Source organism: Furipterus horrens, unplaced genomic scaffold (assembly GCF_987537825.1).
Source record: "Furipterus horrens unplaced genomic scaffold, mFurHor1.1.pri manual_scaffold_8, whole genome shotgun sequence".
Taxonomy (NCBI): Eukaryota; Metazoa; Chordata; class Mammalia; order Chiroptera; family Furipteridae; genus Furipterus; species Furipterus horrens.
The window spans coordinates 71,371,414-71,394,316 of NW_028327178.1; the positions used below are offsets into that span (position 1 = coordinate 71,371,414).

Genomic DNA, 22,903 nt, shown 5'->3' on the forward strand with positions numbered 1-22,903 from the left:
AGAAAACCAACCATATGGGAAAATATATTCGCCAATGACATCTCAGACAAGGGATTGATCTCCAAAATATATAAAGAACTCATATGACTCAACACCAAGAAGACAGACAACCCAATTAAATAATGGGCAAAGGACCTGAACAAACACTTCTCCAAAGAAGACATACAGAGGGCCCACAGACATGAAAGTATGCTCAACATCACTAGCCATCAGAGAGATGCAAATAAAAACCACAATGAGATACCACCTCACACCAGTCAGAATGGCCATCACCAACAAATCAACAAACAACTTGTGCTGGAGAGGATCCAGAGAAACAGGAACCCTGGTGCATTGCTGGTGGGAATGCAGACTGGTGCAGCCACTATGGAAAAGAGTTTGGAATTTCCTCAAAAAACTAAAAATGGAACTGCCTTTTGAACCAGCAATTCCATTGCTAGGACTATATCCAGAAATTCCTGAAACACCAATTCAAAAGAACCTATGCACTCCAATGTTCATAGCAGCACTATTTACAATAGCCAAGTGCTGGAAACAACCTAAATGCCCATCTGTAGATGAGTGGATCAAAAAACTGTGGTACATTTACACATTGGAGTTCTATGTAGCAGAAAGAAAGAAGGAACTTCTACCATTTGCAACAACATGGATGGAACTAGAGAAAATTATGCTTAGTGAAATAAGCCAGGCAACGAAAGAAAAATAACTTATGCTGTCACCTATTACAGGAAACTAATGAACAACACAAACAAATGAGCAAAATTGAACCAGAGCTATGTAAACAAGAAGTAGACTAACAGTAAGAAGGGGGGAGGGGGGAGGGAGAGAAGTGGGTAAGAAGGGGAAGGATCAAGTCAAAAAACATGTATAAATGACCCACGGACATGGGCAACTGAGTGGGGACTGAATGTGGGGGAAGGGAGGGGCAGGATGCAGGGAAGGAAGAGGGGGAAAAAATGAGACAACTGTAATGGAAAAACAAACAAAAAGTTTTTTTTAGTGGGGGAAAAATGAAAATATGAAGAATGGAAATGCCAGTTCAGTGAATATTAGGACAAAGATTTTCCTTCACGTTATATATTTTTCTCCCGATTTCATCCCTCCAGAGTTTGGCATTCTAAACAAGTAAGTAATGATATAAGTTTCTTTGCATAGAACTAATAAGACCAGTTGTTAATAGAGGTTTCTTTTTTTCTTTTATTTTTTTTTTTTTTTTTTTTTTTTGACCAAGTCTTTGACTGGAATGTCAAGCCTAAAGGAGACATACTTGGGCTCAGGTTGTTACCAAAAAGCCCTGAGGAACTGGGAATGACTTTCAAAGGTAATAAAAGCCCGCGAGATAAAAGACCAGGTACCATGGTTGGTTGTGCGGTCCACAGCAATCTTTCCAGGGAACGAACGAAGGTTGTTTTCCTGAAAGATGGCTAGAAGGGACCTTAAGGCACAATAAAAAATCAGAAAGACTTGGAAAGGACAGGTGTGTATAGGCAAGGATGAATGCCAGGTATGTGGCTCAGCTTCAGTTCCCTGAAGAGCAGACTGAAAGTCACCCTAAATGTTCCTTGGGTAAGTTACAGCAAAGCAGAACTAAAGATCATGTGATCATTTGCTGCTCTTGTTATGTTTATGCAAATGAACAGGATAAATTAAAAATGGACTTAATGTAGTCCCTTTAAAGACAAGGAGGGTAATCTTAGGGAGAAAAATCATTATTCAAGTAGGGCAACTAACCACCTTAAAAGTTTCTTCTCATTTAAAATATGGTTTCACTTGAAAATTAAACCATGTCTGTGATATCATCAAAGATATTCAAGTTGCAGGCAAGTAGAATGTCAAGTGCCTTGCAACTGGATGTCTTCCCAATAAGACAGTCTTACAGATTTAGACAGTCTTTACAGATTTAGAGACTTGTTTGTGGGTTATGTTATATAAATTAACATGTGTTTTCTGTTTTCAAAGGACATAAGCCTATGATCGCATTACCTGAGTGATTGTACGCATAAGCCTCACTTAATCCTCTCTGCAGCGCTGCCTCCTGAGACTCAACGGTTTGGCTGAACTAAATGGCTGGGTTGGTGAAGAATGGGGTGGTCTGTGGGATTCACTTTAAAACGGGTTTCTCTTTTCTATCCTAATGGCTTGGACAGAAAGGGCCCAGAGGTCTGAGAGGGGGGAAACCTAAACTATTTCCCTCAGCCCAAACTAAGTATAATGGGCAAAAGGGTTTTGGACAGGTGAGATGTGCCTAGAACACCTTCCTCCAAAGAAGCCCCCCCCCCTTTTTTTTCTTTTTCCTAATATGGAACATTGAAAAATTAATCCCTGCCTTTTGTCATCTAGTAGTTATGGATTTAATGATATCTTTTAACCCTTTTTGCCAAATCTGTTGCCTTCAGAATACAACAAGGATGCCAGCCTGTTAAACCAAGCACGCCGTTGACCAGAGACAGCCAACTGACCTGGAGTCTGCACGATCCTTCCCCATGTGGGAAGGCCACCCTCCCCTCCACACCCCCACTCTTATTAGGGTTTTCTGGACCCAAGGGTAGGTAGGACGACAACCATGTCCCGCTTGAAGCAGCTAGAGGAGCTTGAGACCTTTACCCATTGTCCTTTACAAGATTACAAAGGGTCCTATATTTGAGGGGGGGGGGATAGTTAATTTTTACGAACCAGGGGTATGGACTTGGGGGGGGGTGATTGCTGGGGGAGGGAGATGCTGGGTGGAGGGGAGCAAAGGGGAGAAAATTGGAACTGTTGTAACAGTATAATCAATAAAAAACATTAAAAAAAAAGAAAAAAGGCATCCAAATGGGAAAGGAGGTTATAAAACTGTCATTATTTGCAGATGACAGGATAGTTTACATAGAAAACTCTATAGGCTCCAACAAAGAACTGCTCAATCTAGTAAGTACGTTTGGCAAAATAGTGGGATACAAAGTCAATATTCAGGAATAGAAGGCATTTGTGTACACCAACAATGCAATATCAGAAAGAGAAACTAGAAAAAAATCCCACTTACTATAGCAACAAGCAAGTAAAGTGCCTAGGAATAAACTAAACCAAGGAAGTAAAAACCTGTACTTGGAAAACTACAGAACATTGAAGAAAAAAAATTAAGGAAGGAAGATACTAATAAATGGAAGCATAAACTGTGTCCATGGATTGGAAGACCTAACATTAATAAAATGTCCATACTATCTGAAGCAATCTACAGATTCGGTGCAATCCCTTTTAAAATACCAATGACATATTTCACAGATATATAACAAAATGTTTCAAAAATTAATATGGAACCATAAATGACCCTGAATTCCCTCAGCAATCTTGAGAAAGAAGAAAAAAATAGGAGAGTTCACAATATCTGATATCAAATTATATTACAAGACCACTGTAATCAAAACAGTCTGGTACAGGCTTAAGTACAGACATATAGATCAATGCAACAGAATAGAGAGCCCAGAAATAAATCCATGTCTCTATAGTCAATATTTCACACAGTGGGCAGGAACATAAAATGCTGTAAAAATAGCCTCCTCAACAAATGGCTTTGGGAGAACTGGACAGGGGCATGCAAGAAAATGAAACTAGACCACCAACTTACACCATACACCAGAATAAATTCAAAATGGATAAAAGACTTCAACATAAGTCATGACACCATAAAAATCCTAGAGGAAACCTAGGCACTAAAATTTCAGATATCCCATGCAGCAATATTTTTGCTGATACATCCTCTAGGACACAGGAAATAAAGGAAAATAAACAAACAGGACTACATAAATTAAAAGGCTTCTGCACAGCTAAAGGAAACATCATCAAAATGAAATGGGAAACATATTTGCCAATGATACCTCAGAAAAGGGTTTGATCTCAAAAATATATAAAGAACTCATATAACTCAAAACTAGGAAGACAAGCATTACAATTAAAAAATGGGCAAAGCACCTGAACAGACCCTTCTCCAAAGAGGACATACAGAGGGTCCATAGGCATATGAAAGAATGCTCAACATCACTAGCCATCAGAGAGATGCAAACTAAAACTACAATGAGATAACACCTCACACTAGTCAGAATGGCCAACATTAACAAATCAACAAACAAGTGCTAGTGGAAATGTGGAGAAAAGGGAACGCTAGTGCACTGTGGGTGGGAATACAGACCAGTGCAGCCACTGTGGAAAACAGTATGGAATTTCTTCAAAAAAGTAAAAAGGGAACTGTCTTCTGACCTTGTAATTCCACTGCTGGGATTATACCTGAAGAATCCTGAAACACCAATTCAAAGGAACGTATGCACCCCTATGTTCAGAGCAGTGCTATTTACAATAGCCAAGTACTGGAAACAGCCTAAGTGCCCATCAGTGGATGAGTGGACCAAAAAGCTGTGATACATTTACACGATAGAATACTACACAGCAGAAAGAAGGAAGGAACTCCTACCTTTTGCAACAGCATGGGTGGATCTACAGAGTATTATGCTAAGTGAAATAATCCAGGTGATGAAAGACAAATACCATATGATCTCACCTAATACAGGAACCTAATGGACAAAACAAACAAACAAACAAAATAGAACCAGGGGTATGGAAACAAGAAACAGACTGCCAGGGACCAGAGTCGGGGAGGGATAAGGGTGGAAGGAAGGGGAAGGGTCTAGTCAAGGAACAGGTATAAATGACCCATGGGCAAGGACAAGAGGGTGGGGATTGACTTTGGGAGAGGGCGTTGGGCAGTGCAGTGGAGAGCAATGGGGGAAAACTGGGACAACTGTAATAGAACAACAATAAAAAAAGCAAAATGCAACATCTGTGAAGCACAATAAAGCAAAGCATAATAAAAATTTTTAAAACGGTTATTAGGATGGTAAATTTTATGTGAGGTGTAATTTACTGCAAATTCAAAAAACTTTATTGAAATATAATTGACATAAAAGATCATACTAGTTTCAAGTGCACAAATTGATTTGGTATTTGTATTACAGTCAACCTCCATGTATAACTTGTCACTCCACAAAAAACTTAATTACTAATAGCCTACTTACCAATAACATAAACCATCAATTAACACATATGTTGTATGTTATATGTATTATACACAGTATTCTTACAATAAAGTAAACTAGAGATAAAATGTTATTAAGAAAATCATAAGGAAGAGAAAATACATTTGTAGCATTTACTGAAAAAAATCCATGTCAGTGAGTCAGTGCAGTTCAAACCTATGTTGTTCAGTGATCAACTGTATTGTGAAATGATCATCACAATAAGTCTAGTTAACATCCAGCACCCAAAAAAATGTTTTAATGATCTTCAAAAACATGAAATTGGCAACCCATGTTGGATCCTCCAATATTTTTAAATTTTTATATTCCTAGTTCATGAAATCCAAACATCTGGAAATTAATGTTCTGTAGCAAATTGTGATATGTTGCCTTTTGCTGCCAGCAGTTTACATTTACATCAGTGTCAGTATATGTATTTCGTCGTCGTCGGCAGCCGTCCGTCTCGAGAGACGATGGTGTAGCTTCTTCAGAGTCTATCTGCACCGCCAAGAATGGCTGTGCAGTCCGACTCGGGAGTGACATGGTATCTGTCTCCTCCCGTGTTGAATCGACATCTTGCGATGACGCTGAAGCTACAGAGCCTGGGCAGGGTAATATGGAGGGTCTGCTGTTGCCCATGCAGCAGACCCCCCCTCTCTTCGCAGCTGAAGGGTCCAAGGGAAAGACGGAGTCGATACAGCTTGGGTTCAGGTGCGCCGCAGGAGTTGCCGGTGTTGACTACAACGTCAAACCGCCTTAGGGACTCCGGCTCCGGATTTTCTGTCGGGGTTTACTCCCTTAGCCTTTCCCCTGAAGAGGTATGCCGCAAGGCAGCGGAGGTTTTTTGGAGTCAGAGTTTTCCTTCTCTGATGTACCCTGACTGGAAGATCGAACCAGCGACACTTAGCTCGCAGGCCGACGCTCAATCCACTGAGCTAAACCAGCCAGGGCAAAGTATATGTATTTATACATGTGTATATTACATATATTGTTTGTATCTACAGACATATTTTGCATATACACACACATAAATATAAAATAAATGTTTGCAAGTTAAACACAGAGACAGCAATATTATTTTAAAAATCATGTTTTGTTTTCCCTGTTTAGAGTAAATATAGAAAATGCGAATATAACCATGACAACCAAAACAAGTTTCCCCTCACTACTAAGATTCAATCTCATGCAAACGTCTGTTTGTGATCCAGTCTGTTAGTCACTTGCTATTCTTTAATGCTGTTGAGCAGCCAGATTCTAGGAGGGTGATGGGGAACAATTCCCAATTATAGCCGGCTTCCTGGAGGCTCCTCCACCCTGGCAGTGCCCCTCTGATTCTGCACTGACTCAGAGGTACCATGAAGAGTATAAAACTGCAGAAAAGTGCATTTGACCTTCCACCCCATAATGGGCCATGCTTGTAAATCATGTGTGATAATTATTTAAGCAACAGGCATAGCCCAAGTTTCTGTAAACAATGTAATGTTATTTTACATTATTTATTTTAAAACAATCCTAACCACATATGACTCTATGCCCCAAAGTAAAGTTCTTTATGAGAATACTGTGACCCAGCCTAATAAATGTAAGCCTTTCTCAGAAGACTTGGAATCCAATGCAGCCAAAATGTGGAATTTACATCTCAAGGCAAGAAAGCAGTTAAATTTTTTTGAGGAAACAAATAAGACAGAAATAAAAAGAGGAAGAAAATAAATTGGTACTGCATATAGTCTTATGACAGCAGCTTTCAAATCAGCAGACAGATGCATGTCAAGGAGAAACAGAAACCACTATAGGCCCTGTGAACCAGAGTACAAACACTGAAATAGAGTACTTTTGGTTTTTTGTTTGTTTGCTTCTTTTTTGATTAACTGATGAGAGTATCCATATTGCAAAGGAGACACTGTCCAAACCATATTGGCTCTAGTACCTTAGAGGGAAATCCAATCTTCCATGGCAGCTCTGGGCACAAAGAAACTGCCACAGGCCAGGTAACCATCTTTATGTCCAGCCTGTACCTCTCATAGTGGATCTCAGAAAAGGGGGACCAAAACGGGGGAGACTGGAATATTTAGCTCCAAATCTCCCCAACTCATGATTAAACCCACTGAGAAAATAATTTTATTTTAAGATGTATAATGTAATTTAATTGCATAATGTAAGAAAAAAAATAGTCAATTACAGGGCTTAGAGTTTCAATTTTGCACTTTGAGGTATGAAAAACAAAACAAAAATAAAAACTTCAAACATTTCACTATTATTTGTTCTAAATGACTTTAGCCAGGAACTTCTGGTCAAGATGGCAGTGTAGATAAATGTGGCTTGACTCCTTGCACAACTAAATCAAAGTTACAACTAAACTATAGAACAACCATCATTCAGAAGTGTCAGAAACTGAGGAAGTCCTACAACTACAGAATTAAAGAAGAAATGATATCAAGACTGGTAGGAGGGGCAGAGATGCAGAACGGGCTGGTCCAACACCCATATGTGGTGAAAAAAATAGGGAGAGCTATCTCAGGAGCAAGGGGTCCCAGTCCCACACCAGGCCCCCCAGCACAAAGTTCCAGTGCCAGGAAGAGGAGTCCCCATAACTTTTGGCTGTAAAAACCAGCAGAAATTAAGGCTTAAAAAGATAAAGGCTTCTGGAGTCCCAGGCAGTTTCTCTTAGAGGGTCTGTGCATGGACTTACTTGGACTCACTCCCTCTGAGTTCCAGCATAAAGCAGCAACTTCAAAGGCACTAGAGGTAAACAGGGAAGGAAATTAATTGTTTGACATCAGAGTGAGAGCTGAAATGGCAGCTTTATCCTAGACAGAAGTGCTGGCAGAGGCCATTGTTCCTTTGATGAGCCTTCTCCCCACAAAACCAGCAAGTGGGTGCAATATCTGAGACTCCATCAACCTGGCTCAACTGTTTGCCCCACTCTGGTGATTACCTGAAGCCCTGCTCCATCCAACTTTCAGGCCATTCAAGATGTTTCCAGGGGCTTTTGAATACAAATGGCTTGTTTGGGCTCATGCTTCAGTTTCTCCTAAAATCTCTCAAGACAAGCAGCATCTGGCCTGAGTGAGGCCCAGACCTCCTGCTAAATAGCTCCAGACCTGGCACTAGCAGCATCCAGCTTTGGTCCTCAGCTTGGCCTTGCCTGGGCAAGTTCAAGTCTAGCACAAGTAGCAGCCATCTATAGATCCCTTTGTAGCTTATGCTGGGTGGCCAGGGGCAGGATGCAGGCAGTTGCTGGCCTTGGACATACCAACAGCAATCAAGGCTCAAATACAAGTTGAGGGTGTACACAGCCCACACAGTGGGTGCACCTTGAATACCCAGGTTGAGTAATGGAAGAGGCTATACCACTGGACCCTACAGGACACCTACTACATTAGGCCATTCTATCAAGTCTGGGAGACAAAGCACCTCTACCTAATACATAGAAACAAACACAGGGAGGCTTCCAAAATGAGGGGACAAAGAAACATGGCTCAATGAACATAGTGAAAACCTCAATAGAATAAAAAAGATCCAGACAACTAAGAAGGAATACAACTACCTCAAAACTGAAACAACCAGAAGTTCCAGAAAATCAAACTGCATGGAAGTCCAGCAAACGAAGATATAAAGAAGAAATACTTATCCAGACAGGTAGAAGGGATGGAGCCAGGGTGGAGAGGACACGGTGTGGTGGCGGCAGCAGCGGTAGCAGTGGCAGGTCAGCAGAAAGCACAGTCAAACGTTTTAAAAACTCAGAAGGGATACCTGGGGAGCATTCCCAGCTCTTCACTGGACCTCGTAGCTCATGGACCCAGCACCAGGGAAAATCAAGCCTCATTGCTTCTGACTGTGCAAACAAGTGGGGGCTGGGGGTGGAGGCAGAAATTGCCAGTCTCAGCAGAGTCTGCTTGTTTAAGGGGCCCCGTGGTCCTAGAACATCCCCAGATCCACCCACTCTGGGAATGATGGCCAGGGCAGCAGCTAGAGGGGCACCAGTCCAGTGAGGAAGTGGAGAGGTGCCTGGAAAAGGGGCGAATGCTGGGCAGGCAACACTGTTCCCTCACAGACGCCTCCCCGACATACAGTGCCATAACGTGGTGAAACAGGTTGCCCTATACTGACGAATCCCTAAAGCTCCGCCCCTTACAACATAACAGAAGCGACAGCTTTACCTGGGGTGCGAAGGCTAACAAATACAGGAGCCTGTCAGAATGAGGAGACAGAGAAGTATGGCCCAAAAGGGGAAACGGATCAAGGTTACAGTGGGAGAACTAAGCAAGGAGGAGATAGCCAACCTCACAGATGAGGAGATGGACAACCTAACAGACGCAGAATTCAAAACACTGGTGATAAAAATGCTCACAGGCTTGACAGATATGCTTGAGTATGGCAAACGCATAAGAGAAGAAGTGAAGGCTATGCTAAGTGAAACGAAGGAAAATCCACACAAAACCAATGGTGAAGGGAACATAAGGAAGAATAAAACAGACAACCAGTGCAGAATGAGGAAGGAAGAATTGAAAAAAATGAGAAAAACTTCCCAAATTTTGTGAAGGAGATGGGCATACAGTTCCGGGAACCAAGGAGGGTCCCGGGCGAGCTGGACCCAGAGGGGACCACACCAGGATGCATCATGATAGAGATGTCAAAGGTGAAAGATAAAGACAGGGTCCTGAGGGCAACAAAAGAGAGGCAGCGAGTTGCCTACAGGGGAGTGCCTTTAGGACTATAAGCTGATTTCCCAGAGGACACTTTGTAGGCAGGAAGGGACTGGCAAGCAATATTCAATGTGATGAAAATCAACCTACAATCAAGATTACTCTATCCAGCAAAGCTATCATTTGGAATGGAAGGGCAGATGAAGTGCTTCCCAGACAAGGTGAAGCTAAAGGAGTTCATCATCACCAAGCCATTATATGAAATGTCAAAGGGACTTACTTAAGAAAAAGAAGATCAAAACTATGAACACTAAAATGACAACAAACCCACAACTATCAACAACTGAATCTAAAAAATAAAAAAATCCAAGGGGGGGACCAAGATGGCCGCAGAGTAGGAACAGTGTTCTCAGCTCGCTCCTGTTAAGGAGACAATCCAGGAGGAACAAACTCGGGGAGGAATGACTGAGTGAGTGGGAATATCTGATAACGTGAACGGGGAGGAGATCGTGGGAGCAGCGTGGAGGGGGGTGGAGGGGTTTATCACAAACTGCAGGCTGAGTCATTCTGAGACTCCGTGCGTTTGAAGTATCAAGCCGGAGAGCTCACTAGCCGGGAGTGAATTCTTGTAGGGAGTTAGGGAGAGGATTTGGCCGAAAAAGCCAGAGGAGGGAGAGAACAGTGAACAACCAGGACTGGGAGAAATCGTGTAACCTGAGTCTAGAGAGAAACATCCTCAGCTGCAACCTCAGACGGAAAGCTCGGCATCCCGGGTGCGCCCAGCACTAGCGCTAGGGCCCTACAGAACAAAGGAGCAGTCTTGGGGCAAGGAGAGGGGCCGCACAGAAAAGCTGCTACGGAACTCTGGACCGGGGGAGAACTGTGTTCTTGAAATCAGTGTTTGCTCTTTAGTCGCGCTAGAATCCCACAGAACAAAAGGCAGGTTTGGGGCTAAGAGAGAAATAGGACGTGCAGGGTGTGTAAGTAGGGAAGAGAGAGGAGGCGGAGGTTCTGGAGGGGAGACGGTTTTAGGGCAAGGAGAAGGGCCCGCAGGGAAGGGCTGCTGCGGAGCTCCAGACCGGCAGAGAGCTCCGGGGAAGGAGAGTGCTGCCCTGACCGAACACACTAGAGTCCCACAGAACAAAGGGACGGTGCTGTGGCAGGAAGAAAGATAGAGCGCGCAGGCCGATAGGGAAGCCAGCGGAAGCGGTAGCTCGGAATAGAGAAAGTTTTGGGGCAAGGAGAAGAGCACAGGCAGGAAAGCCACTGCAGAGCTCCAGACTAGGGGAGAGGCCCTGGGCAGGAAAGGGCCACTGGGCCCGGCACTTTGACCGATTGTGCCAGAGTCCTGCAGAACAAAAGGACGATCTTGATACAGGGAGAGAGGTGGGGTGCGCAGGCATATAGACAGGAAAGAGAGCAGAAGCTGTAACCTGGGAATAGAGACAGGACTGGAGGCAGGGCGGGGATTGCTGGCAGGCACAGGCTGGACCAACGGTGGGAAGGTGTAGCTGGACAAGCCTGAGGAGGGCTGAGGGTGCCTCAGGAGGGGACTACTAAACGCAGCTCACAGCAGAGCGGTGGTAGGCCCACAAAAAAAAGACTAGCAACCCCAGAATCAAGCAGAACCCTCCCACAGCCAGCCAACCAACCAGAAAAGATTTGAAACTCATGGAATTTTGAATAGGAGCAGACTCAGGAAGGAAGCAAGGAAAAACCAAAAAACAAACAAACCAAAAATACCCAGAGACTGTGCCTAAAAGTTGAATTGAGTTAAAATCCTCATTCTTTTATCTCTCACTCTCTCTCTAACTACCCCTACCGTCAGTCCCTTCTTATTCTCGCTCCTTTTCTCCCCTCACCTTCCCCCCTTCTCTCCCCTTAGCATTCTCCCCTGCATCCTATTCTCAGTTAATTTTATAATTTTAAGTTCTCTCCCTTTCTCACCCTCTCCTTTCTTTGCGCTACGCACCTTCAACTTTATTAAATTTCTTTCTTTATTTTGTCCCCCTTCAGTCTACATTCATTTTTCTTTCATCTCTTGTCCTTATCTTCCTTCTCTCCCTATACATAATCTCTCTCTCTCCCTATTATACTTTATATTCTAATCTCTTAATATTCAAATTATAATTCTAATCTATCCCCCTCTCCCTTTACTCTATTCTTACCCCTTCTCTTTTTCTACCCCACCCCCCCACTTCTTTCCCTACCTCTTGTATTTCTCTCCTTCATCCTATCTTTTTGCCAACTCTTCAATTTCAATCCTCCCCTCCCTAATATCTCCTCTTCCTCCTGATTTCCTTCCCTCCTCTGAGCTCTTTTCCTCCCAAATCCTCTTGCTTTCCTATCTCCTATTCCTCTCTCTCTATATTCACCTTTTCTCTCTATCTTGCAACTTTATATCATGTTTTAATCTCCTAATCTTTTTTATAACATATAATTTAAAAAAGAATTTTAATCCAGTCCCCTCTCTTCTACCTCCCCTTCTTCTTTTGTTCTCTCTCCTACCCTTCTCTTCTCTACTTTCTCTCTCTCTTTCCTCTCTCCCTTCCTGTCTTGCTATTTTCTACTCTGTATTTTTATCCTTAAAAAAATTCTCTCTCAATCTATTTCCTACCTTCTAACCTCCCCAGCCCTCTCTTTCAATTTCTGGCTGTCTGTCTACCTGGATGTCTGTTGTGTCTACCCTACCTCCCACGCTAATCATATAGTATATACCGATTATATAATCCTAATACTATACACTTCCACTTTCTCTCTCCACACTGTAACCCTCCCTTCCTTTTCAAACAGACAGTGTAAGTGTTAATTGCTCTCTTACATAACCTTGATCCCAATTGCTAATATTAATACTCTATCAACTTCCAGCTCAAAAATTACCCTTCCTTCATTTAAAACAACTCCTTTCTGTTTCTCCTACGAAACAAGAGTCCCAGTATCTCCACAAGTATATTAACACGGGCTCATTTGCAGCCTATAGTGGGATTGTATTTGGGGGAGACATTGGAGGGTGTGGGTTTCTTGCCTGGGTTGTGTAATTATGTTTTAGCAGCACCTTCACAAAAGATCTCAAGACAAGGTGGGCAGAGTGACTCTCAATCAACTAACCAGAGAAAAAGATCCACCAAAAAGTAGCTGAAATACAACCAGACAGATTAAAGAAATATCATCAAGGACAACACAGACGGAGATCCAGGAGGGCGGAGGAGTAAGTGGAAGCTACACTAACCCCCTCCCAGGACCAGCCAGTGCTGACTCAGCCCCAGTACAGCAGACAGACCATCCCCCTCCAAGTGGTGTCATACTAAGGGGAAATAAAAGCCCTGCCTACAGGAATTAAGTTGCCACACCCACTGTCCTTAAGCCTGACGGCTGATCACAGATTGAGTATAGTAACAACTAAAGAAGAGAGACAAAGGCAGTAGATCCCTGGAAGTCTCCAACAGGCTGCCTAGGGCCAGTCTGGTACATGATCTGACGCTACCAGAGGCAGATCCAGGAAGAACTGATCATTTTAAGAAGCCGTCGTCGTCGGCAGCCATCCGTCTCCAGAGACGATGGTGTAGCTTCTTAAGAGTCTATCTGCATCGCCAAGAATGGCTGTGCAGTCCAACTCGGGAGTGACACGGTATCTGTCTCCTCCCGTGTTGCATCGACATCTTGTGATGACGCTGGAGTGTCCTCTCCAGTGAAGCTGAAGCTACAGAGCCTGGGCAGGGTGATATGGAGGGTCTGCTGTTGCCCATGCAGCAGACCCCCCCTCTCTTCGCAGCTGAAGGGTCCAAGGGAAAGACAGAGTCAATACAGCTTGGCTTCAGGTGCGCCGCAGGAGTTGCCGGTGTTGACTACAACATCAAACCGCCTTAGGGACTCCGGCTCCGGATTTTCTGTCGGGGTTTACTCCCTTAGCCTTTCCCCTGAAGAGGTATGCCGCAAGGCAGTGGAGGTTTTTTGGAGTCAGAGTTTTCCTTCTCTGATGTGCCCTGACTGGAAGATCGAACCAGCGACACTTAGCTCGCAGGCCGACGCTCAATCCACTGAGCCAAACCAGCCAGGGTGAATTTTAAGAAGCACCAACAAACAAAAGGAATCACAAAAATGGGGAGACAGAGAAACAACCCCCCATCAAAAGGAAAGGTAGAGTCCCCAGAAAGAGTGCTAAATGAAATAGAGGGGAGCAAAATATCAGATACAGAATTTAAAACATGGATTATGGAGAAGCTAAATGAGCTCAGTGGAAACTACAAAGAACTCCAGAAAAACTGCAGTGAACTCCAGAAGAACTATAAGGAACTTACTGAGAATTATACCAGCATCAAAAAGGACATGGAAGCTATCAATAAGAGCCAGGAGGAAATGAAGAATACAATCTCTGAATTGAAGAACACAGTAGAAGGAATTAAAAGCAGGCTAGAGGAAGCAGAAGATCGGATCAGCAAGCTGGAGGACAACGTACACAAAAACTCCCAGACAATGCAACAAAATGAAAAAAGACTGAACAAGACTGAAGAGGCTCTAAGACAGCTGCAGGACAACATGAAACGTAACAATATCCGTATCATTGGAATTCCAGAAGGAGAAGAAGAAGAGCAAGGGATAGAAAACCTCTTTGAAAAACTAATGACAGAAAACTTCCCTCACATGAGGAGAGAAAGAATCACGCAAATCCAGGAGGCACAGAGGGTCCCAATGAAGATGAACCCCAACAGGCCCACCTCAAGACACATCATAATTAAAATGGCAACATCCAAAGACAAAGAGAGAATCCTAAAAGCAGCAAGAGGGAAACAACTAATAACATACAAGGGAGCTCCAATAAGGCTATCCTCAGATTTCTCAGCAGAAACACTACAAGCCAGAAGGGAATGGCAAAAAATATTCCAAGCAATGAAAAACAAAGGCCTACAACCAAGAATACTCTACCCAGCAAGGCTCTCATTCAAAATGGAAGGCGAAATAAGGAGTTTCTCAGACAAAGGAAGACTAAAAGAATACATCTCCACCAAACCAGCAATGCAAGAGATGCTAAAGGGTCTGCTCTAAAAAGATAAAGAAACAGAGAGAAACAGAGAAGAACACGAGTACAAAGGGGGAAAATGACAATGAATAACTACTTATCGGTAATAATCTTAAACGTAAATGGATTAAACGCTCCAATTAAAAGACATAGGGTAGCTGAATGGATTAGAAAGAATGACCCACATATATGCTGTCTACAAGAGACCCACCTTAGAACAAAAGATCTACACAGACTGAAAGTAAAGGAATGGAAAAATGTATTCCAAGCAAATGGACATGAAAAAAAAGCCGGGGTAGCAATACTTATATCAGACAAAACAGATTTCACAGCAAAGTCCATAAAAAGAGACAAAGAAGGGCATTTCATAATACTTAAGGGAAAAATCCATCAAGAAGATATAACCCTTATAAATATATATGCACTCAACTTAGGAGCACCCAAATATGTAAGGAAAATTTTGAAAGACTCCAAGAAAGATATAGGCAGCAAGACACTCATCGTAGGGGACTTTAACACCCCATTGTCAACAATGGACAGATCTTCAAAGCAAAGAAACACCAAAGATATTGAGGCACTGAACAACACTTTAGATCAAATGGACTTAGTCGATATAGAAGTTTACACCCCAAAGAAGAAAAATATACATATTTCTCAAGTGCACATGGAACATTTTCAAAGATAGACCACATGGTAGGACACAAAACAAGCCTCAATAAATTCAAGAAAATTGAAATTATATCAAGCATCTTCTCAGATCACAATGCCTTAAAATTGGAAATCAACCTCAAGGAAAAAACTCAAAAACATTCAAACTCATGGAGAATGAATAACATGCTATTAAATAACGAATGGGTTAACAATGACATCAAGGAAGAAATCAAAAAGTTCCTGGAAACCAATGATAATGAACACACAACAACCCAAAACCTATGGGATACAGCGAAAGCAGTCTTAAGAGGAAAGTTCATAGCAATACAAGCCTACCTAAAAAAGCTAGAAGAATCTCTAATAAAAAATTTAACCCTACAGCTACAAGAACTAGAGGAAGAACAACAAGCAAAACCCAGATCAAGTAGAAGGAAGGAAATCATCAAGATCAGAGCAGAATTAAATGACATAGAGTCTAAAGTAACAATTCAAAAGATCAACAAGAGTAGGAGCTGGTTCTTTGAAAAGATAAACAAAATTGACAAGCCTTTAGCCAGGCTCATCAAGAAAAAAAGAGAGAGAACCCAAATAAATAAAATCAGAAATGAAAGAGGAGAAATCACAACTGATACCACAGAAATACAAAGAATTATAAGAAATTATTACGAACAGCTGTATGGCAAGAAATTTGACAACCTAGAGGAAATGGACAGATTCCTGGAAAACTATAGTCTGCCCAAACTGACTCAAAAAGAAGCAGAAAGTCTGAATAGACCAATAACAGCTAGCGAAATTGAAGCAGTAATCAAAAAACTCCCAGCACACAAAAGCCCAGGACCAGATGGCTTCACAAGTGAATTCTACAAAACATTTAGGAAAGAACTAACTCCTATCCTCCTCAGACTATTCCAAAAGATACAAGAAGAGGGAAGACTCCCAAACTCGTTCTATGAAGCCAGTATAACCCTAATTCCAAAACCAGGTCAAGACACAACAAAGAAAGAAAACTACAGACCAATATCGCTGATGAACATAGATGCTAAAATCCTCAACAAAATATTGGCAAACCGGATCCAGCAACACATTAGAAAGATCATACACCACGATCAAGTAGGATTCATCCCAGGGATGCAAGGATGGTTTAATATTTGCAAATCAATAAACGTGATACACCACATAAACAAAATGAAAGACAAAAACCACATGATCATATCAATAGATGCGGAAAAAGCATTTGATAAAGTACAACATCCATTTATGATAAAAACTCTCAGCAAAATGGGAATAGAGGGAGCATACCTCAACATAATAAAGACAATATATGAGAAACCTGAAGCCAACATCATACTCAATGGGGAAAAACTGAGAGCATTCCCCCTGAGATCAGGAACAAGACAAGGATGTCCTCTCTCTCCACTCCTATTCAACGTAGTCTTGGAAGTTCTAGCCACAGCAATCAGACAAGAAAGAGAAATAAAAGGCATCCAAATTGGAAAAGAGGAAGTAAAACTGTCATTATTTGCAGATGACATGATAGTGTACATAGAAAATCCTTTAGACTCCACAAAAAAACTACTCAATCTAATAAGTGAATTCGGCAAAATAGCAGGATACAAAGTCAATATTAAGAAATCGAAGGCATTTTTATACACCAACAATAAAAACTCAGAGATAGAAACTGAAAGAAAAATCCCATTTACCATAGCAACAAGAAAAATAAAATACCTAGGAATAAACTTAACCAAAGAGGTAAAAGACCTGTACACAGAAAACTACATAACACTGAAGAAAGAAATTAAAGAAGATACAAATAAATGGAAGCGTATACCATGCTCATGGATGGGAAGAATCAACATCATTAAAATGTCCATACTACCCAAAGCATGCCCTGGCTGGTTTAGCTCAGTGGATTGAGCGTCGGCCTGCGAGCTAAGTGTCGCTGGTTCGATCTTCCAGTCAGGGCACATCAGAGAAGGAAAACTCTGACTCCAAAAAACCTCCGCTGCCTTGCGGCATACCTCTTCAGGGGAAAGGCTAAGGGAGTAAACCCCGACAGAAAATCCGGAGCCGGAGTCCCTAAGGCGGTTTGACGTTGTAGTCAACACCGGCAACTCCTGCGGCGCACCTGAAGCCAAGCTGTATTGACTCCGTCTTTCCCTTGGACCCTTCAGCTGCGAAGAGAGGGGGGGTCTGCTGCATGGGCAACAGCAGACCCTCCATATTACCCTGCCCAGGCTCTGTAGCTTTAGCGTCATCGCAAGATGTCGATTCAACACGGGAGGAGACAGATACCGTGTCACTCCCGAGTCGGACTGCACAGCCATTCTCGGCAGTGCAGATAGACTCTTAAGAAGCTACACCATCGTCTCTCGAGACGGACGGCTGCCGACGACCCAAAGCAATTTATAGATTCAATGCAATCCCTATTAAAATACCAGCAACATATCTCACAGACCTAGAAAAAATACTTCAAAAATTTATATGGAACCAAAAAAGAGCCCGAATAGCCACAGCAATTTTGAGGCAGAACACAGTAGGAGCAATCACAATACCCGATATCAAACTATACTACAAGGCCACGGTAATCAAAACAGTCTGGTACTGGCATAAAAACAGACATATAGATCAATGGAACAGAATAGAGAGCCCAGAAATAAGCCCAGGTTCATATGGTCAACTAATATTTGACAAAGGGGGAAAGAACATCAAATGGAATGAAAAGAGCCTCTTCAACAAATGATGTTGGGAGAACTGGACAGGGACATGCAAAAAAATGAAACTAGACCACCAGCTCACACCATACACCAGAATAAACTCAAAATGGATCAAAGACTTAAATGTAAGCCGTGACACCATAAAAGTCCTAGAGGAAAAAATAGGCAGGAAAATTTCAGATATCCCACGTAGCAACATTTTCACTGATATATCTCCTAAGGCAAGGGAAATAAAGGAAAGAATAAACAAATGGGACTACATCAAACTAAAAAGTTTCCGCTCAGTTAAAGAAAACATCAGCAAGATGCAAAGGAAACCAACCATATGGGAAAATATATTCGCCAATGACATCTCAGACAAGTGATTGATCTCCAAAATATATAAAGAACTCATACGACTCAACACCAAGAAGACAGACAACCCAATTAAAAAATGGGCAAAGGACCTGAACAAACACTTCTCCAAAGAAGACATACAGAGGGCCCATAGACATATGAAAGTATGCTCAACATCACTAGCCATCCGAGAGATGCAAATTAAAACCACAATGAGATACCACCTCACACCAGTCAAAATGGCAATCATCAACAAATCAACAAACAACTTGTGCTGGAGAGGATGCGGAGAAACGGGAACCCTGGTGCATTGCTGGTGGGAATGCAGATTGGTGCAGCCACTGTGGAAAACAGTTTGGAATTTCCTTAAAAAACTAAAAATGGAACTGCCTTTTGAACCAGCAATTCCATTGCTAGGATTATATCCAAAAAATCCCGAAACACCAATTCAAAAGAACCTATCCACTCCAATGTTCATAGCAGCACTATTTACAATAGCCAAGTGCTGGAAACAACCTAAGTGCCCATCTGTAGATGAGTGGATCAAAAAACTGTGGTACATTTACACAATGGAATTCTATGTAGCAGAAAGAAAGAAGGAACTTCTACCATTTGCAACAACATGGATGGAACTAGAGAAAATTATGCTTAGTGAAATAAGCCAGGCAACAAAAGAAAAATACCTTATGCTGTCACCTATTACAGGAAACTAATGAACAACACAAACAAATGAGCAAAATTGAACCAGAGGACATAAGCCTATGATCGCATTACCTGAGTGATTATCTGTACGCATAAGCCTCACTTAATCCTCTCTGCAGCTCTGCCTCCTGAGACTCAACGGTTTGGCTGAACTAAATGGCTGGGTTGGGGAAGAATGGGGTGGTCTGTGGGCTTCACTTTAAAACGGGTTTCTCTTTTCTATCCTAATGGCTTGGACAGAAAAGGCCCAGAGGTCTGAGAGGGGGAAAAACCTAAACTATTTACCTCAGCCCAAACTAAGTATAATGGGCAAAAGGGTTTTGGACAGGCGAGATGTGCCTAGCACACCTTCTTACAAAGAAGCTTTTTTTTTTTTTTTTTTTTTCCCTAATATGGAACATTGAAAAATTAATCCCTGCCTTTTGTCATCTAGTTGTTATGGATTGAATGATGTCTTTTAACCCTTTTCGCCAAATCTGTTGCCCCCAGAACACAACAAGGACACCAGCCTGTTAAACCAAGCACGCCGTTGACCGGAGACAGCCAACTGACCTGGAGTCTGCACGATCCTTCCCCATGTGGGAAGGCCACCCTCCCCTCCACACCCCCACTCTTATTAGGGTTTTCTGGACCCAAGGGTAGGTAGGACGACGACCATGTCCAGCTTGAAGCAGCTAGAGGAGCTTGAGACCTTCGCCCATTGTCCTTTACAAGATTACAAAGGGTCCTAATATTTGAGAGGGGGGGGGATAGTTAATTTTTACGAACCAGGGGTATGGACTTGGGGGGGATTGCTGGGGGAGGGGGGTGCTGGGTGGAGGGGAACAAGGGGGAGAAAACTGGAACTGTTGTAACAATATTATCAATAAAAAACATTAAAAAAAAAAATCCAACTAAGCAAACCAGAGTAAGAGCTGAATCATAGGTATGGAGATCATTTGGAGGGTTATCAGCTGGGAGGAGGTAGGGGGAGAAATGGGGAAATGGTGCAGGGACTAAGAAGCATAATTGGTTGGTATGAAATAGGGGGATGTTAAGAATAATATAGGAAAGGGTGAAGCCAAAGAACTTATATACATGACCCATGGACATGAACTAAGGGGTATGGGGTTGCTGGAGGGAAGGGGGATACTGGGCAGAGGGGAGCAAAGGGGAAAACATTGGAACTGCTGTAACAACATAATCAATAAACTATATTTAAAAAAAAATACAGTCAGAAACAAAGGATATACTAACTGAAATAAATAACAATTTACAGGGAAACAACAGTAGAGTCGATGAAGCTGAGAATCAAATCAGCAATTTGAGATACGAGGAAGCAAAAAACAACCAATCAGAAGAGCAGGAGGAAAAAGGAATCCAAAAAAAAAAAATAAAGAAAGAAAGAAACAAAACAATGAAGAATAAAAAAATAAAAAATAAAAAACTGAGTAAGGAGCCTCTAGGACAACTTCAAGCATACCAACACTCTCATGGGGTGGGGGAAGATTCCAGAAGGAGAAGAGAAAGAGTAAGAAATTGGAAACTTATCTGAAAAAACAATGACAGAAAACTTCCCTAACTTGGTGAAGGAAATAGATATACAAGTCCAGGAAGTGCAGAGGGTCCCAAATACGATGAACCTAAAGAGGACCACATCAAGACACATCATAATTAAAATGCCAAAGGTTAAAGAGAAAGAGAGAATCTTAAAAGCAGCTAGAGGAAAGCAGTTAGTTACCTACAAGGGAACTTCCATAAGACTGTCAGCTGATTTCTCAAAAGAAACTTTGCAGGTTAGAAAATATTGGCAAGAAATATTCAAAGTTATGAGAAGCAAGGATCTACAACGAAGATTACTCTCTATCTGGCAAAGCTGTCATTTAGAACTGAAGGACAGATAAAGAGCTTCCCAGACAAGAAAAAGCTAAAGGAGTTAATCACCACCAAACTAGTATTACATGAAATGTTAAAAGGTCTTCTTTAAAAAGAAGATAAAAAATGCGAACAACTAAAATGGCAATAATATATATCTATCAACAATTGCATCTAAAAAACAAAATAAACAAACAAGCAAAACAGAAACATCATCACAGATACAGAGAACGTTTTGATGGTTGCCAGATGAGAGATGGTTTGGGGGATGGATGGTGAAGGGCTTAAGAAGTACAAATTGGTTGTTACATAATATTCATATGGATGTAAAGTACAGCATAGAGAACAGAGTAGCTAAAGAATATATATGCATGTCTCATGGAAATGGACAATGGTGTGGATTGCCTGAAGGAGTGGGGTGCTGGGTGGAGGAGGACAAAGGAAGAAAAATTGGGACAAATGTAATAGCATAAACAATAAAATATAATTTTAAAAAATGGATTTAGCCTGCTTAACACTTTGGAGCTTAATTCTTTGGGTTTAAGTTGATCACTAAAACAACACCCATTGAGAATGTTAATACAAACTTTAGATAAAGACTTTTAGAGACCAAAAATAAAAGAATAAAATAGCTGAACATGGACATTACAATGTTCTACCACAGGGCCTGTAAACTTCAATATCTTGAGGAACCAGGAAGGTAGAAAAATGAGTAAAGTAACTAAGTATAAGACAATAGCGCATGGTGAAGACTGTGGCCACAAAGGAGAGAACAAGCCTAAGGGCATTCGCATTTTATTTTTAAACATGTATCTGGACAAATGTAATGTCAATGGAAGAGGTATCGGCCATGTGCTATGGACCCCCATGTCGCACTTCCACCTATGTGATCTGTATGCTTTTAACAACCCAATAACTGTTATATTATCATCAACGTTCTGTGGAAAAGCCACAGTCAGCTTCCTGCACCACAGATATAGTCATCCGCTCAGCTCCTTCCTCCCTCTCTGCTGATATAAGCAGCCTTCTACTTCAGAAACGGCACACATGTTACACATTAATATTTGACAGAAATTACAGCTCCCTGGGGGGCTGCAGGGAGGCTTCAGAGAAAGGCAACCCTCCCTTAGAAATACAGGTACAAGGAGACACAGGAGAAAAGGGAGCTTTGGAATGTTGGCAGCTCTCAGAACAAAGGGACATCTAGCAGTACAATGAGGCCACTGGAGACAGCCTCAGCAGGGCCAAACCAAAGGAATCAGTTGTCTTATAGGGGAGGTCATCAAGCTCCAAACTGTTTAAGCCACACTTAGGTAGGCTTGCTGACACTAAAATCTCCTATAACATGCCCACTGAAATAAATGAGAAAATGGATGTTCAGTAAGTTATAGGACTTATTTAAGGTTTTTCAGCACATGACTGGCTGAGATGAGACCAAACTCCAGGTCTTTAGATACCAAACTCCTTATTCTTCCCAGAGAGCCACAAGCCCTCTCTTGCTCAATCTATGAACTTCATTTAACAGATATTTATTGAACATCAGCTACAAGTCATGCCCTATTCTAGGAGCTGGGGACACAGAGGAGAACCAAGTAGAGCCCTGGCTTCCTGGGGCTGACTGTCTACCAAATGAATAATGAGTGAACCCCACTTATGATGACCTAGGCCCTGTTCTAAGCACCTGAAACATATAAAGGGTACTATTATAATCCCCATTTTAAAGTGGAGATAGCTGGGAAAGCTGGCAACCCCCACCATTCTACCTGCAGCATACAGTAGGACAAGATGTCATCCATCTTTGTACCTGTTCTTATTGGTAGAAGATATGGAGGGAGTGACCTCAGGGTCATCTTCATTTGCTAAGTTTAAAAAAAAAATGACCCTAGCATGAATTCAGCTCCTTGGTGGTTTAGCAACAGGCTGCTATAAGATCTAAGT

General features: G+C 41.9%; 1 long non-coding RNA gene across 4 annotated transcripts in view; it reads right to left on the reverse strand.

The window, feature by feature from the left end:
- LOC150003126 (uncharacterized) overlaps positions 1 to 22,903 on the reverse strand; it is a 112,783-nt gene that overhangs the window by 59,359 nt on the left and 30,521 nt on the right. The window contains exon 1 of one of the 4 annotated variants that reach the window (XR_016512746.1): positions 7,735 to 7,771. The exons of the other annotated variants lie outside the window; for them this stretch is intronic. This is a non-coding gene — a long non-coding RNA (uncharacterized LOC150003126). Of the gene's footprint in view, positions 1 to 7,734; positions 7,772 to 22,903 lie in introns of those variants that run through there. 4 annotated transcript variants of the gene reach the window in all.